The following is a 16,956-nucleotide window of genomic DNA, read 5'->3' as shown; positions in this document are numbered from 1 at the left end:
AGAGGTCTTTGTGGCACGGCACACCTTCCTGCGCTCACCGAGAATGGCGGCCAACATGGTGCCACACATACCTGCACGTCTGGGATGTGATTTATTAAGAGGTTTATTGTTGCTCCTTTTCTGCTGTTCGCCAACAGATGGTAGCAATACCACTGCTGTCATGCCAGGCCAGGAGCCGCACGCAGGAGGAGATGACTTCTGCTCTGAAATGTTCCCTGCCTGATGAAAAGTCATGCTTGCCTGTTCCCCTGCACCTTGCTAGCTGCATTTCCAGAGCCAGCTCAGAGAGCAAACCACTGTGCCAGCACAGTGTGTTCTCAATTCCAGGCTCTAGGGAGGGACAGAGTGCTCCCGTGAATCGAGACATAGTTGAGAGCACCAGCAATGCCTGGGCTGGATGTGCCAAACCTCCTGGTCTATGCATCCTGCCTGGCTCTGCCCACAATGAGCTGTTCCCAAATGGTGAGCAACACCCAGCTCAAAGACAGGCACCATCAAGGCCAAATTAATTAATTCAGGGATTACTTACAAATTAATCACTGGGCAAAGTCCAAGCATTTCATGCCATGGGCTGCACTGGCCGCTTGCACAGGACAGGGTCTCGGTCCGTGCGTTGCCTTTGTTGTGCAAGCACCGAGGCCAGCTGGAACTTTGCCTAAGCAAGGTCTGGCTAAGACGGAGCTAAGTGCAGACCTCAGGATTTGGTCTGCGGCAAAGCTGCTCTGCAGAGGAAAAACAAACAAACAGGAACTCTGCTCTAGAGGCTTCCCCTAATTTTGTAAAGTGCTTTGAGGCTTGAGAGCTGCTCTGTGTAATCAATAACACCATTAACAAAAAGGTGGTTGAATGGCACCTACCTCTGATTAAAATAAAGCCCTTGGTATATTGTAGCAAACGCCCATGAAGCCATTTCCCTGATCAGAATCAGGTCTTCTGTAGTGTCATATAATTCATGTTAAAATCACAGCAATAAGGCAGACTTCCTTGCAGCTGTTCAGAAGTCTTTGGAGGCTGCCTTATACTTCACCTTTTTAATGCTTTATGTATTACAGCTTTATTTTCACCTAAGGCTGTGATCCTAAGCTTCCTCACAGCCTTATCTACAACTCATATTTCAAAGCCTAATTTTCCTGCCCCCAAACGTAGAATAAAATAACTTGCAAAAAAGGGCTTCAAGGAAGCTGCAAGTTCTGCGGTTTTACAGCCATTCTCCATCAGATCTGTATAGGCACTATTCCTCACAGAGCCAAAAACTTCCTGGAGAAGTACTGTAGCTAGAATATATTTCGTGACCTGGCATACACCCTGTCCACCCCAGCTAGTGGAGAGATTATGAAATTTTAATTGGGCTGAGAGCAAGATATCACTATAATTGGAGCCCAAGTGCCTGCACGAGCCTGAGAGCTAAGGCTTGCTGGAAATCCTCGACAGCCGCCAGCAGCCCCAGTGCCTGAACACGCCTGTGCCCCTGCATGGGGACAATCCTCATTCTCCTCTACTTGTGCTGCAGCCACTGGTCACCTTCCAGAAATAAAAGGTTATACAAAGGAAGGATGCTCATGCCTGTCGAGGTTTCCATTGCCCTGCAGTGGCACAAGCAGCAGCACAATGAACCATGACAATCTCATCCCATTTCCGTTGGTTGGAGAAGCCAGGCATGCTGGAGGAATGCAAACGGTGGGGTTATTTATTATTCACATAGATGCTCAGCCTGTAGTGTGTCGCCTGGCTCCATGTAATCGTACAAATCACTCAGCTGAGTCAGTGATCTAACTGTAGACCCCACAGCTCAGGGACTCAAATGATCCCAGAAGGACCATGTTCAAACATTCATGCCCAGACGACACTTGCTCCCACGCATACTTTTTAAATCTTTGCCAGACACGATGAGAGATCATTCTGTGTAAGTCACATATAAAATAAGATCTCGGTTTTACCAGGAAGCCCACACTGAAGAATCTTCAGGAAAACGAGGCACCACTACAAAATAAGAGCCTGAATGCTTAGCAGAGATTGTCTTTATCTAAAGGTCAAAGCAAACCTCCCTTGCATAACACAGTTGTTTTTTTTCCTAGGTAAGTACAAAACCAAGTTCCAAGGTAGCCAAGTGCTCCCCTTCCTAATAGCCATCTGCTAACAGAGCAGCAGCAGTACTCCCTGCTCTGGCCACCCTCCTGCGAAGGGCTTATCACATTACTGCTGCTCTGGGAAATCCTGACTCCTGACACAAGTACCATGAAGGCAGATGTCGATGAAGCGCTGTCACTTTGCAGTGCAGCTCAGCGACGCCATAAAAACTCAATGGGTAAATGGCCCCACACCAGGGCAAGGAACCAGTTTTGCAAAGAGATTTCGTTGGCAATGCTATTTGTTTATGCCAGTGTGAGGGGCATGAGACCAGGACCTCCCCAACCCTCTGCCCCCCTCCACGTTGCTGTCTGGTCTGTGCTATTCATGGGATGGGAGCTGCCACGGAAAGGCTCTGATGTTACTGATGAGCTGTTTGGGTCATTCGCTGTCCTAAGAAAAGGAGTATTTTTTAAAAATACAACAATGAACCCAGGAGCAGAAGAGCAATTTAAAGTGGTTGTGTGGGCAGATGCAGCCTAGGGGACACCTGAGCACACTTTCTGCTGCAAGCTGCTGTTTTGGAACCACTGGCTGATTTCCTGCCCCCGACTAAAGGCAATGGAACAACTGGCATTTGCTTTGGTCAGATCTCCAGCAGCAGTGTCACAGCATGCTCAGGGACTAAGGATTAAATTCAGTCTGGTTTATGTGCCTCATCTCCTTCAGTATCAGGGTTGCTAAACAGAAAAAAAAAAAAAAAATAGGCATTTGAAGGATGAACTGTTTGAGATACAGCATTCATTGAGGCAGAGCTGGGAACAGAATACATGACCCAAGAGATGTCCTGTCCCATTTAGTGTTTGCCTCCTCCCAATGTTCTCACATCTCCTTGGTCCACATGTCCCATCACATCCCAGCAGAGCTGCAAAGCTGCACCCTAGCTGTATGACCAGCCCCCAGCCCACCTGCTTGGGAACCACAAACAGAAAGCAAACCAAATAACAAAAAAAAAAACAACTTCCCAATTTTGTTTCATCTGAACAAAGCATTTTGCAAATCATTCAATTCAGTTAATGAAGTTTTCTTTTCTTATTTCATTGAAAAACAGAGCCTGTTTTATAATGTCATAATTGAAATCAAGTTGTGAGAGATTGGCTATATTCACCTTTTTCTCTTTTGTGAGAAAATTAATAAAAAAGAACATTAAAACCCTCAGTCTTTATTGAGTGGGAAGGGAAGGAAATCCACTTTGTTACACTAAGCTGTTTAAGTTTCTGCTTATATATTTTCCAGTCGTGCCATTCATCAGGCATACTCTGTGGATCTGAAGGCAAAATGAGGCCTCTGCCCCAGGAGCACAGTACATCATTTGGGAAGAAAGCCGCCTGCAAGCTCTGATCTTCAGCCAGCGCTCATCCCACAGTGATGAGGTGGACCAGGAATGGATCTGCCGAGGCAACCGGGGACCAAAGTCAAACAGTACCAACCCTCCAGTTAGCATAAATAACTGGTTTTCCAACACGAAGGCCCCCATAGTGACTTTCCCATTGAGGAACTATGTGCTACTAAGAAAATTAAAGGTTGAAGGTTCATTACTGGGACAAGTAGAGCACGAACTTTTGCAAAATGCCTCATCGATTAACATCATCTCTTGATCTAAAAGAGAAACTCTAAGGAGAGCTGCTTGGAAGTTAATTCCTACTGGGGTTTATTGCTATTAAGTATTATTATTATTGATATTGGCTCATTATTTTCCTTTATTAAAAAAAAAAAAAAAGGAGGTGGAGGAAAGAAAGAGAAGACCACAGTTCACTGGGCTTTCCATCCACCTCGCTCCAGGTAAGGCTATTCACATTGCAAGGCAAAATAGAGATGAACGTACAGATGCTATTAATACTTCCTTTCTAATTAAATTCCACAAGAAATTGTGCAGGATATTTCTGTCCCCATACTCATTCTAGTCCCATCATCTTTTGATTAACTATTCTCATGCACTAGGAATTAAGGTGTGACCTCTAACTTTTTTTGAGAGAGATGTGCTGTTTTTAATACAACAGCTCCATCTTTTCATTGTTCTTTGAGCAGGGTTGGGAGGAGAAATATAATTACACACAATGGGGGTATAATTCATACATTAAAAGTGACATTAAAATGATAGGTAGCAAAATATAACAATATAACAGCTTGTCTGTCACTCTTTTATGGATTGCTGGCACCCTCCAACCCCATTACAAACACATCCCTGGAGGGAGCCCAGCAGGAGGACATGAGCAAGACGAATGCAAGCAGAGACCTCATGGTGCTTGGTGCTGGGGGGCTCCCTCACCAGGGAAGTCCAATTTAAAGTCTTGTTGGCTCCCTCCTTCCTGCAGGCACCATGTCCATGAGCCACTGCCACAGCCCACACCACTGGCACCCACGTGTCCTGCTCTCCTGGTGAGGAACCGCCCCAGCATTGCGGATTCCTGAAGCAGAGTCCCAGTACTCCCATTAGATTACATTATGCAGTTTGATGTATCTGGGGCATGGGAGGCCGTCCTACGTATCACACAGGAGATGAGCTCTGCTGTCCGCAACATCGCCTCCTGCCCAGAAAAATAAGCTGTCCCTGGCAGCGAGGAAGCCAGGCACCCACCAGCATGGAAGCACAGCAAAGGGCTGCTTGCATGGAGCCAGGCTGCAGGTACCAGCCACCGGCGAGCAGGTGATGTGCAGGCTCAGCTACAGCTCTGCCACGTCCACATGCCTCGCCTGGCAAGTTGTTTGGGCTTCGCCTGTTGGTGGAGGCTGCAGCCCAGTTTCACTTACACTGCTAGTACAGAGCTGCAGAGAAACTGGTGCAAACCCCCGTACATGCAAATTTGGGGATTTTTTCTGCTTTGTTACAAGGTACTCCCTGACAGCATAACCTAAATGAAAAATGCTGTTTGGAACTGAACTAGGGCATCATCTGCTGAACAATGTCCTTCATCCTTCCCCTCTGCATGGCTGCTGGGCACCCCTCCGGGGTTCTACTCCAGCTCACAAGCAGACGGGTTTGTGCGTGGCTCCAGCCAGCCACTGCCCTGATGTAACTCACGTGGACTGAAGTGAATTAGAACACATCCATGTGGGTGGGAGCCATCTCCTGGGAAGGGAGGCACAACCTTCTTGCAAGCCCAGCTGGCTCCAGAGGAAGATGCTGCCCATGGGCAGGCAAACCTGAGCTCAAACAGCTTCGGTGTACACCTACCCCAGACTGCAGAGAGCTTTCTTCTGTGCGCAAGCTCTTTGGTCAATGACCACCATGCTTTATCTAGCATGAAAATCAAACCAACTTAAGCATACATTTATATTTAAGTGTAACTGATGCCTTGGTTAATCCCTACTATCTGTTACCACTCCTTTCTTGATAAGCTTCCAACACTGGGGCAATGCTGCCTCGCTTGCTTGAGCTTCACAAGTTCCCAGTCTTCACAGTCCTCAGACGCAAGCAGTAAACATTGCTTCTGACAGCAATTGGCTAACATTCAATTAATTATTTTTCAGGTTCGGTTTTGAGACCTGGAGGTCCTGATGGATTAAATACAAGTGTAAAAACATCAGCGGAAAATGCCTCTAGGGTTAGGGTTAAGGTTATAGCTACTGGAAGAGTCTGAAAAGGTGCAGCTCCAGGCAGGAAGGAAGGTGAAAACCCAGACAGATCCAGCCTGAAACCTCAGCACAGCAGCCAATAAATATCCAGCAGCAGGAACTTCACCAGACTCCCAACATTCTAGTTAAAATATGAAGATCATTCCCTTTTGCCTGGAAAGTGAAATGTGTATGTTAGGATAGGCCTGTTTTGGAAAGCAACAGCCCTTCCTGTTCCCCGCTACTTACACCCACAAGCCTCATTTAGACACCAGTTAAACAGGGAGGCGAGACCATCGAGGCTTCTGCTGCTGTTTCCTTGCCCTGTGTCACTCTGCAAATTTTATGGCAGGATTTTTGCCATGGTCCTATTTGTTTTCAGGAAAATGGACAAAGGGAGACCTCCATGCCTGTGGGGCAATCTTACCCCTCCAAACCCCTCCCAGCCACTGCCCCATGCCTTGAGCCCACCAATACAGCCTATTTCCCAGTGCACAGGATCTGGTTTCATCCCAGCTTCTTTTTTTCTTCTTCCCCTTTTCCTTTTCTCCTTCTTTCCTTTTTTTTAAACATATAATATTTTAATCCACCCTTTAGCAATCCTCACCACATACATGTAAGGAATTCACTGACACCAGAAGCAAGGTTTTGCTACATTAATTACAGCAGCCCCAGTTCTTGTGGAGCTGTGTGGAGCAGCGCGCATGGTAGCAGCCCCTGTGGAAAACACCACCGACACTATGCTGTGCTTTCTCAGGCTGCGGCACTGAAAGCAACACGAAGGAATTAGGTTTCTTCGTGTCTAAAATTAACTGGAAAAAATAGTACTTGCCATGGTGGCTACCTCAAGTAAAAGCACCGGATGCTTTTTATGGCAGAAGTTTAAGCTGGTTTGAGCTGTAATATCCCCATAAAGGCAGCTGATTGTCACTCTGGTGCAATAGTCTGACCAAACAGCAGGATGGGAATGACTGTTCCAGCACCCATCCTTCCCTGGGAGCCCTGTCCTCCTTTTGCTCTTGACTTGCCCTAGAATGGGGACCGAATCTCAGTCCTCAAGTACTCCCAGTATTAAATAAAATCACTTTTGCTGTCATTGTAACTTTCAAGTCAGCTGGTAAATTGTGGTTATACAGTTTAGAGCAGTCACAGACACGCCATTTCAGGCAGCGTAGACACAGGCACTAAAATTAATTTTTACCACACCACATTGTGATAAATGGACATCATGTTAATTTCTGGAAATCTTCAAAAGGGTAAATATGAGTCTGAAAAATAATGCACTCCTGGAAAATGTAGGACAGTTGGGATTGAGGTTAAATTTTGTGATTTATACCCAGCTGTAGTTTTATGAAGTCTTTGAGTTACATTCTATTTTCTGTGGGCTGCTGGTTACTGAGGCCATCTCCCTTGTTGGCCAAAAAGGTAAAAGGAGGGTGGCACTTGTCTTGAAACTTTCTGGGGGCATTTGCTGTCTTTCCCCACACACTCACACCCACAACTACCATTTCACACTTCTGAATCCTGCACAGCCTGAAGAAAGACTATTTAATGGTAGTACCCATACTACATATAGACCATAAAAGTGCCATACCATCACCCAGTGCTGGTGCCCTGAAGACCTATGCAATGGACAGTCCCGCACAATTGCACAGCATGGGAGTAAGAAGCTCCTACACCCCAGCTGTAAGAACCACTTCTACACTGTCACAGTTTCAGCCCAGTCGGTAACTCAGAACCATGCAGCCTCTCACTCACTCCCCCACTTTCCTCTCCCTCTCCAGGCTGGATGGGGAGGAGAATAGAAAGCATGTAAACCCCACAGGTTGAGATAAGGACAGTCCAATTACTAAAGTGTAATACAAAACTACTAACACTAATAATAATAACGATAAGGGAAATAACAAGGGGAGAGAATAGGAAACTAAAAGGGGAAGGAAAAAAAACCAAACACAAGTGATGCACAATACAATTGCTTACCACCTGCCAACCAATACCCAGCCCAACCTGAGCACTGATCTGCGACTTCTGAGTAACTCCCCCCAGTTTATATACTGGGCATGATGACGTGCTGTGGTATGGAATACCCCTTTGACTAGTTTGGGTCAGGTGTCCTGTCCCTGCTCCTTCCCAGCTTTTTGTGCCACTCCTCACTGGCAGAGCATGAGAATGAAAAGTTTTTGGTCAGAGTAAGTATTACTGAGTGACAACTAAAACATGGTTGTTATCAGTGTTGTTCTCAGGCTAAAGTAAGGAACACAGCCTGCACCAGCTACTAAGACAGAGAAAAATAACTGTTGCAGCTGAACCCATACACTAAAGGCTAAATCCGTCTGTCTGCCTAGTAATGACGCCAAGATTATTGTGACAGCACTCAGAAAACCAGGCAGCTGGGGAGTCCTTGGTAAATTAATTATATATAACACCCTACCCTTTTATTAAACAAAATACTTACACATTTAAGATATTTTTGAGCCTCATGCTTCCATTTTCCATGAAGTCTCTACCTGCATAGGCACATTTTCAAATTTTGTTGTTAACATAAGATTTAAGGGCATATGTAACGGTTTAGGCAGTGGAACTGGAAAGCTCTCTATGGACCATGAATTGTTAGCTGGAGCTTGCAGCAGCTGAGCATTCAGCCTTTGAAGGAAAAAAAAACAGAGATTGGGTTTATTCTGGGTGGCTCGCAATTGCTGGAGGGGAGCAGTGCTGCGAGTGCATCAGCCCCAAGGGGTCTGTGGTCATGAGGTGTCGTGAGCACCTAGAGTTGCTGGAGCATCACCATGGTGGCCTGGTACCCCATAACTTTATCAAATAGCATCTTCACATTTCTTATTTTTGCACATCCTGACACCCTCAAATGGGTTGAGAGGCTGTTCAATGTATGTGGCAGAAAATAAAACCTAGAAAAGAAGATATAATGCTCACATTTATTCTTTCAGCAATTTTTTAATACACCTTCCACTTGCAGTCACCAGCCAGCTCTCTGGCATGGTCAGTTGGTTCATCCATGCACTTCTGAGAGCAATTTCACTGCACAGATTTAAAGGCTGCTTTTGAAAACAGGTCCAACAAGGCCAATGTCTGATCTCCTCAGTAAGGCCACACAAAGCTCCTGCAAGCTATTGACAAGCACAAATATTGGGCTAAATACCTTACAAATGCAATTTAAATAACTTACAAATGCAATTTAAATACATCAGGGTTTCTGTGCAAGAAGACAATGCTGGAGCACACAGAGTGCAAGAGCTGGAGTTGGATTCAGCCCATAGGCTTTGTACTTACATGGTGCCCTGCTCCCTGCGGAGCGGACAGGATTCGTTTCACCTCCATGTAGCTCTGAGAAGCTGGCTCTGATAGCATTTGATGGTATTAACACCACCTGCAGACAAGGCTGGGTCCTCTCACTCCCCAGCAGTGGGGGCAATGACCAGCCAGTGCACAGGGAGCGAGTCCAGCCCCAGCCACACTCTCGGTTCAACTGCTGTCATTCCCTCCAGCGGGAGTGAGGTGAGACCTCTGAGAAGTATCTTGAAGAAGGTGAGGAGGGCCTCAGACATGGCCTCATCCCTGATGAGCAATGTGGGTGGGGAAGTCAACAGTGTGGTACAGCTGCTGAAAAGTTCAGAGGAGAGCAGCAAAAACCATGAGCAGCTTAAAAACATGACCTATAATGGCGTGACTATTTGTCTACAGGAGGTGAGGCTTAGGGAGGATACACTTACAATCTTCCCACACGTAAAGAGGTTTGCAAAGGGGAGCGAACCAGTCCTGCTCCAGGTGCAGGGCAAGGATGATGCACTCTAACAGCAGCAGGCGAGTTTCAAGCTTGGCATTCAGGACGAACTTTTCCATTAGAAGCACAGGAACAAGCCACCTCCAGAGATGCCCCAGCCCTTTTCTCTTTGTATTTCCCTACCAGATGAGGTAAGAAGCTAGCAACAGTCTAGATACACCTGGTCCTATGTCACAGCGGGGAGACTGACTTAGCTGTTCCTGACATCTGCTCCAAACCTGAACTCCTGCGGTTATCTAGTCCTAAAGCTTCCCAAATCCTTTAATGTCAAATGTTATCAACAAAACTGTTTAAGTGGATAATCCGCTCAACCCTGTCAAGCAAAGTGGTGCATTTCAGAGAGTTACGGGCTCCTTGTTTGAGTGTTTTTAAGACTGGCAGGTTTGTATGCTTTCCGGGTAAGCAGGGTGACGGAGATAGACAGCAGGACAATGTGAGGGCATCAGCAGCAGCAAGATCCCCAGCTCACCTCACATGGTTTATATTTCCCTGCAAAATTCGGGTGCTGCCCCAGGTAGCCAGAGCACCCCACTACCACTGCCTGCCAGGGGCCAAGGCATCACAAAAGGAAGGGATCCTGAGGTGGCTGGGAGGTCACCCATGCTCACAGGTAACAGGCAGACATAACAAATCTGGAACAGAACTGATGAATCCTCTGTACAGACAGCACAGGTTTCCACTTTGCCTTTTCAAGCTCCAGTAGACTGCCTCTTACAGACAGTATAAACGAGTCTGAGCTTGGGGGAAGATCTCTGCAAATGAGCTCTGGGGAGACCTCATAGTAGCCTTCCAATACCTAAAGGGGGCCTACAAGAAATCTGGAGAGGGACTTTTCGCAAGGGCATGTAGTGACAGGACACAGGGAAATGGCCTTAAGGTGAAAGAGGGTAGGTTTAGATTAGACATAAGGAAGTTCCTCTCTGTGAGGGTGCTGAGGCACTGGCACAGGGTGCCCAGAGAAGCTGTGGCTGCCCATCCCTGGCAGTGTTCAAGGACAGGTTGGATAGGGTGCTGACAGTCCTGCTGCAACAGAGGAGCACATGCTGCCCACCTACCCCAGTATTTCTTATGGCACAGCATGTTGCTGCTGTTAGCAACCCAGCCCCTGGGCCAGCACAGCCATAGACCTATTGGGCACATCCTTCAGCTTCTTCTAGCCATGACACACTTCTTTACATGTCTGTTTAGTGGTTCTGAGCAATTATTCCCTGTGATACTATTTTCCGTAGTTTTAAGAGACAGTTATTTATTTTACTGCCATCCATCTACTAGATTTTCATCTCCTCAGGAACACAAGTGCTAAGAAAGGAGACGGTGAGATGCCCTGTGATTGTACGTGAAGCACTGGCAATAAAAACTTGCAACAAGTTTTCATTTTCTGCTTTCTTGAGCTAAGTTTCTGGAGAACTGACATGCATTTGTCAAAAGGCATTATTATGAAGCAATACATATGAGCACTGATATTGACTTACTGTCTCTGCAAAATTTCTTCTCATCTCTTTCCAACACAGCCGAACACAAAGCTGGCACCATCTCCAGGGAGCAATTCAAATAAACTTTTAAGTTAGTACCAATGCCCAAAGCACCTCCTTCCAGGACTGGCAAGACTTCAATAAACTCTCTGGGAAGAGCTGTGCAAGTGCCACTGTGGAGAGCTGTGAGATGCACTCCCTTCTGCTCTGGAGGGAGTGATGCTCCAGGGGCCATCACATGATGTCTAGGCTGTGGTCACCCAGGGAATGAGTTGTTGCTTTCATCCAAATGCAGATCTCACAGGAAACAGCAAAACACCTTTTGCAGCACAAAAGCATCCTCTAAATTAAGAAATAGAGCTGCAAAAGGGATGTAGCATTTCCAGGACCTGCAGCCAGAGGAGGTGATTATGCATCAGAGGCAGGGCTGTCTTGCAGCACACAGGTGGGCATTTCCCCCTTTTTTCTGTCCAGCAAAGCAACTCAGTGCTTCCGAACAGAAAGCCAAGACTGGGGCAAAACAAAGCTTGCCATCTGCTTCAGGCAGGCCGGGCTAATTCGGGTGTGTAATGCCCTGCTCCTCTGCCGTGTCCTTCGTGCCGGCAGTGGCAAGGAGCCAGCGCATCATGAGCCTCTGTTATGGAAATGGCAGCCTGTGAATGTAGGCAGTCTCCTGCCCCAGGGCAGGAAAAGTTTTGGCCGTCTTTCGACCTTGTCATCCCTGCCTGTCATTATCCCTCCTTGTGCTGGAATAAGGAGGTCAGCCAGACCCACACAATTAGATGAAATTGTATAAGGTTGACCTTGTACCCTGCCAGGTTCTTTCAAGCATGGGCTGTCTTTATCAGTAATAGCACAGAAAACATAGAAGAGATCTGCTTATAGCTGGGAGAATGAGACTGTTAAGACATTTTCCTCCTCACCCTCCACAAACTAAGATAGTTCCTCTGCCATTTGGGTGAACTTAGGTTATTCCCACTCATATCTGACAGCCCATGGTTTCCTCCTTCATCTTGACTTCTGCTATTTTCATTCTGTGATGTCTGTACTTTTGCACTATTGGGAGTGGATTGTGTGTGGATCACTAACTTTTGGACAGGTCAGCTATCTCTGCCTGCGCACCACTAGATGGATACTAATAAGAGGAAACGAATACATCAAAGAAAATTCTCTCTTTTCTCCTCATATCCTCCTCCCTGGCACGCTGCTTTCTTCTGCTCTTGTTGTTGCTGCCCTTTCTTGCTCTGCGTTTATGCTCTGATTTCTGCAGATGGTGCTGTACCAAGAAAAGGTGAAGATTCACTTTTTAGGTCTGTTGTAACTACACGAATGAGGCCTCATGGAGCCTCCCCTTCAAAAACGGAAGATGCAAAAGAAATAATGGATGCTGCAAACTGCACACAAAAGTCAAACAATTAGAGCTGTGCCTGTTCAGAGACAAGTGACAGTGCTGTGGGGAATGCATACACAGCGTGTGGAAGTGGCTGTTTAAAAGAGATCCCTAAACCCTGGAGCACATAGTGGCCTCCAGTCCAATTAAGCCATTTGACAGATGGACATGGCTGTAGCTAATATTTAGCCCAGATGGATCTAAGTAAGTATACTGTGTTTTTCTCTTCCTTGGTAGAAGATGGTGTGCAGAAGCCCTCTAAGAAGTGAGCAAACACCCTTCATTTTGTACAGTTTTAGGAGACCCCAAAGTGGAAGTCTGTCACTGTGGTTGCTTTATTAGTTTTTCTGACAACATTACCCAAACATAAGATCGATTCCTCCACAAAGCCAAAACTTCCCCACATGGCAAAGGTCTGCCAGCCCATTGAATATTTGGTATGGCCCAGGGAACAGGGTGGCAAACTTGCTGGTTTCCAACGGTAGAGTCAGTTTGTGCGATAGGTAAGGACACACAGAACACTGTCTCAATCACTTCCTGCACTCCAGGCCTTTGCTTTTGAGGTTTTTGAGGGGTTGATTGTTTTGTTTTTTTTTCCCCCCAGTTTAAGCATCAGCCATAAGAATAGTGGCATGGTCCATGAAGTCCACCCAGTCCAACCCAAAGTGCTCACCCTGCCTTGGCCACATTAATAAGGCCTCGGCACAGCAAGCAGTTGCTGGAGATACTGTGATCTGCAAAGGAGCCCTGAGATACAGCCCACATCAGAGACATCTTCCTAAGGTTGTGATTAGACACAGTGGAGAGAAGCAAACCAGAATTGCATGACAAATTAATGGCTTTGCAATTTGTCACTATAGCAATGGTGCGAGTTTGGGTGTGCAGACCACGCTGCCTGGGTACAAGTTTCAAGGCACTCTGAGCAGCTGAGTATGTGCTTGAAAGACACATACTTTGAGAAATAGCTTTCTATTCTGTTTCTAAAAACCGTAAGCCCTTATTAAACTAATTATTGTAATTAATTTAGCATAATTTTTATTATCTTAGTAACATGTAAGAATAATTTGTAATATCCTAGCAATTTAACAGAGTGTAGAAACATCAAGGTTCACCAACCAGTTGCTTCCTAGACATCTTTATCCACCGGATACTTGTTTAAAGCTGTTTTAATGGCTACACCTGCCTCTGTTAAGTAAATCAGAACGATCCTTCCATTACTGCAACTTGGATATAGCATCTCACTTGTAGTTTTCTTTTTTCAGATACATTAATAACTACAGCCGACATTAAATCCCAGCATCAAGGACTTGCCTCAGGTGTGGTTATTAACAAGCCAGTGGGAACACCCGCCAGCTCCTGCAAAGATATCGGTGGGAGATGCACGTAGGGCTAGTCTGTACAGCCCTGTGGCCCTGGGGCAGCTATCACACACTGCAGCACAACAGCCCAGCAGCCCCAGGCTTTGCTGCATGCTCTCGGCTCATGTTTGGATTTCCAAACCCACATTTCATCCAGTATTTCAAAGACTAAACACCAGTCACTTCTGACTCCGCTTGCTTTTAAAACCATGTTCGATACTTGTGTGTGAGGCTGTATTTTCCCTGGTGGCTTATACTGAGAAATTATGGTAGATTTAAATTTTTCCAGCACAATTGTTTTCCTGAATGTTTTCTGCTAGCTGAAAAGTAGTACATGGGGAAAAAAGCAACAACAAAAGCCCACATCCTAAAGATACCAGGCCAGGAAACATCCTCCCACATGGCATGGTGGTCCCACCCAGTGTCCAGAAGCACACACCTGTCCACCCACAGCACATGTCTCAGCCCAGCCATCTTCCTCTAATCATGATCTAACACTGCTGTTCACCTTGTGAAATTAGGATACCACAATTTGCTAAAGGTGATGCCCAGCTTTGTCATCAGCACTGGTGCTCCAAAAAATGTTGGAGGTGGAAAAATCAACCCCTCCTGCCCAAAGCAGAGAGATCAATGCTGGTTCCCAAACATCTCTGGTGAGAGATAAGGCAGGCAGAGATGTGCAACCTGAAATTATTTTTGTGAGGGTGCCAAAGGAGACCTTACAAGGACTGGGCCTCAAATAAAGAACTGCCTCTGATCCTGTGGTATCTGAAGGAAGCACAGCCAGCCTCAGCCGTCACTGTGCCATCAGGACAGGCTGCTGGCTGCCAGAGTCCTCCATTGCCCAGTCAGAGATGAGCCAAAACTGATGAAAACTCCTGCAGACCCCTTTGCCCCAAACCAGCATGGAAACACTGATATATTCCCATATGCCATGGAGCCCCTTCTGGTTAAGGGAAGGGACATTGAGGAGCAGGAATATTATCCCCATTGCAAGAAGATGATGTTGCCTGGGATTTGCCTGTCCTACTGAACCACAGCTCACCATTGCTAGCAATGGGAGAAATTACCTCTTGGGGCTGTCTATGGCATGTCCCCACATCCTGCTAAGTCCCTGTGGCAGCACAGCCCTCCCACCGGCCTGTGCTCGGCCACCCCCGTGTCTCTGATCTCTCCCCATTTGCTAACATCCCCATTAGCTGGTAATGACTAACATTTAGAAAACATATTTCCTCCCACATGGTTCCAGAGGGGTTTGCAAACTGAGCTACAAGAGCTTGGCGCAGGGACTGTTCTGCTCTCTGGGGTGAGTGCTGCAGCAACTCCAGGGCGCACTGCAGCCCAGGAGAGACCCCACTCACCAGCACTGCAGTGGGACAGTGGTGATGCCAGCAATAGCCTTGGCACTGAGGACAGATTCCCACATGCAGAACTGCCCCTGCAGGGGAGGTAGCCACTGCATCCCAGGGTGGTCGGTACCCAGTGGGTGAAAGCTGCCCAGGGACCACTGGCACCCACTGCACCACATCTGCTGCAGGGATTGGGAAAGCCAGCAAGACCACAACTGTGACAAAGTTCTGCTACTTCCCTGGTTTTCCTAATGTCCAGCCATTAAGCAATTATTTCTAATTCCTTGCCACGGAGTCATTACGCATTCAGGTGGAGGGGAAAGTGAGCTCCGTAGGAGGCTGACAGTAATTCTGCATTAGTTAAGCATTAGCTGACAGATGTACAAAGCAAACCCATTACTCCTGTCAGTCGCCCTGCCCCGACTCCTGGCCCTATTGTGGAGCTCCTCCAACCACAGGCCCAGCATGCCAGAGGAACGGAAGGACGAAAGCCTGGCAAGGGGGGGGGGGGGGGTCACTTGTAATTAGAGGTGAATTAAAGTATGGGGGGGAGGATTTTGGCTGGAACACAGTTCGCCAAAGTGTTCCAATTGCATCTATTTATTTCAACACTTTCCTGTTGAAACAATGTAATTGCAGATACAAACCTCTCCGAATGCACAGGGACCGTTTACAGTGAGTATGCCACAAGTAATGCTTACATAGACTTCAGGTTGCTAAATGTCAAACAAATCTGAATTTGTTTAAAAGTTGACCCTTCAGTAATAATACTGTAAAACCACAAGAACTCCCTAGAAAATTTGGCCTCCAAACAGCTTTGACTAAACCACTTACTACATACTAATCACTAAGTACTATTAATAGAAAAATAAGTATATGAACAGATCACTGGAATCAGCCAGGATCCAGGACTGTACAAAAGATCAGTGCTGCTTTTCTGCAGAGTAAACTTTAAAAAGCATTAAATATATAGAAAATCAATGCAAATTACAATTCCCTATGTTGTTGGGTGCAAATTCAAAGATACCTGGAGCAAATTACTAATTCTGTACCCTTCTATCACCAGTGTGTCTGAGCCCCACACAAGCCTGGGCACTGGTCCCATCTCCAGAGGTACTTATGAAACATGCTCAGGGCTACCAAGGAGAAATTCCCAGTGCGGTATAAAATCAGACTGGTGTCTTAGACAAATCCTTCCTATCACATTCTATTGAATACAAAATTGTGTCCAGGAACCTAAATAGGCAAGTTATAAAGTATTTAAAGGTACAAGATGACAAAACCCCCCACAGCCCTCTATTCTTGCTGTTTACTAGATGATACGGATGTTTTGCACAAGCAAGTGCAAAGACAGTGGGAACATGACCCGCACTCCCTGAGTGTCAGTCTGTATGAGGTCCCCTGCAAGCACAGAAAACAAGGTTCAGGAAGAATTAAAATTTACCACTCTTCCTAATCCTGATGGAGACCCAGCTGGATACTCATTTTCAAACACCTGAACAAGATCTGCTGATGTTTCAGTACAATTAATCCCTCACAGTACCACTTCTAGCTGGTTTTGTCCCCATTACTGACACTGCTTTGCCATCTCAGTCCTTCACTTCTCTGTGGGTGGACAGTGTTAGCAGTAAAGATGTTTCTTCCACAGATGGCCATATGACACAGGGAAGTGAGGATGGCTGGTGAAAGGGTGGTACCCTGATGGCTGTGTGCACCTGAGCTCCCCATCTCCACCAGGCTGCCTGCAGGGCTGCTCTGGGGGTGCTCTGCCCAGAATCCAGCAGCTCAAGCTAAAACAAACCCTTTCTGTGTACTAAACTAATAGCAGAGAAGAACACAATAGTGAATTTTCAGAATTAGAAACCTCCTATTGTATCTCTTCAGTTTTAAGTTTAAATCTAATTAA

This window comes from Pezoporus occidentalis, unplaced genomic scaffold (genome assembly GCF_034315485.1).
Source record: "Pezoporus occidentalis ecotype Australia unplaced genomic scaffold, CSIRO_AGI_Poc_V1 ctg89, whole genome shotgun sequence".
Lineage (NCBI taxonomy): Eukaryota > Metazoa > Chordata > Aves > Psittaciformes > Psittacidae > Pezoporus > Pezoporus occidentalis.
Note: the sequence above shows the minus strand (reverse complement) of the source record.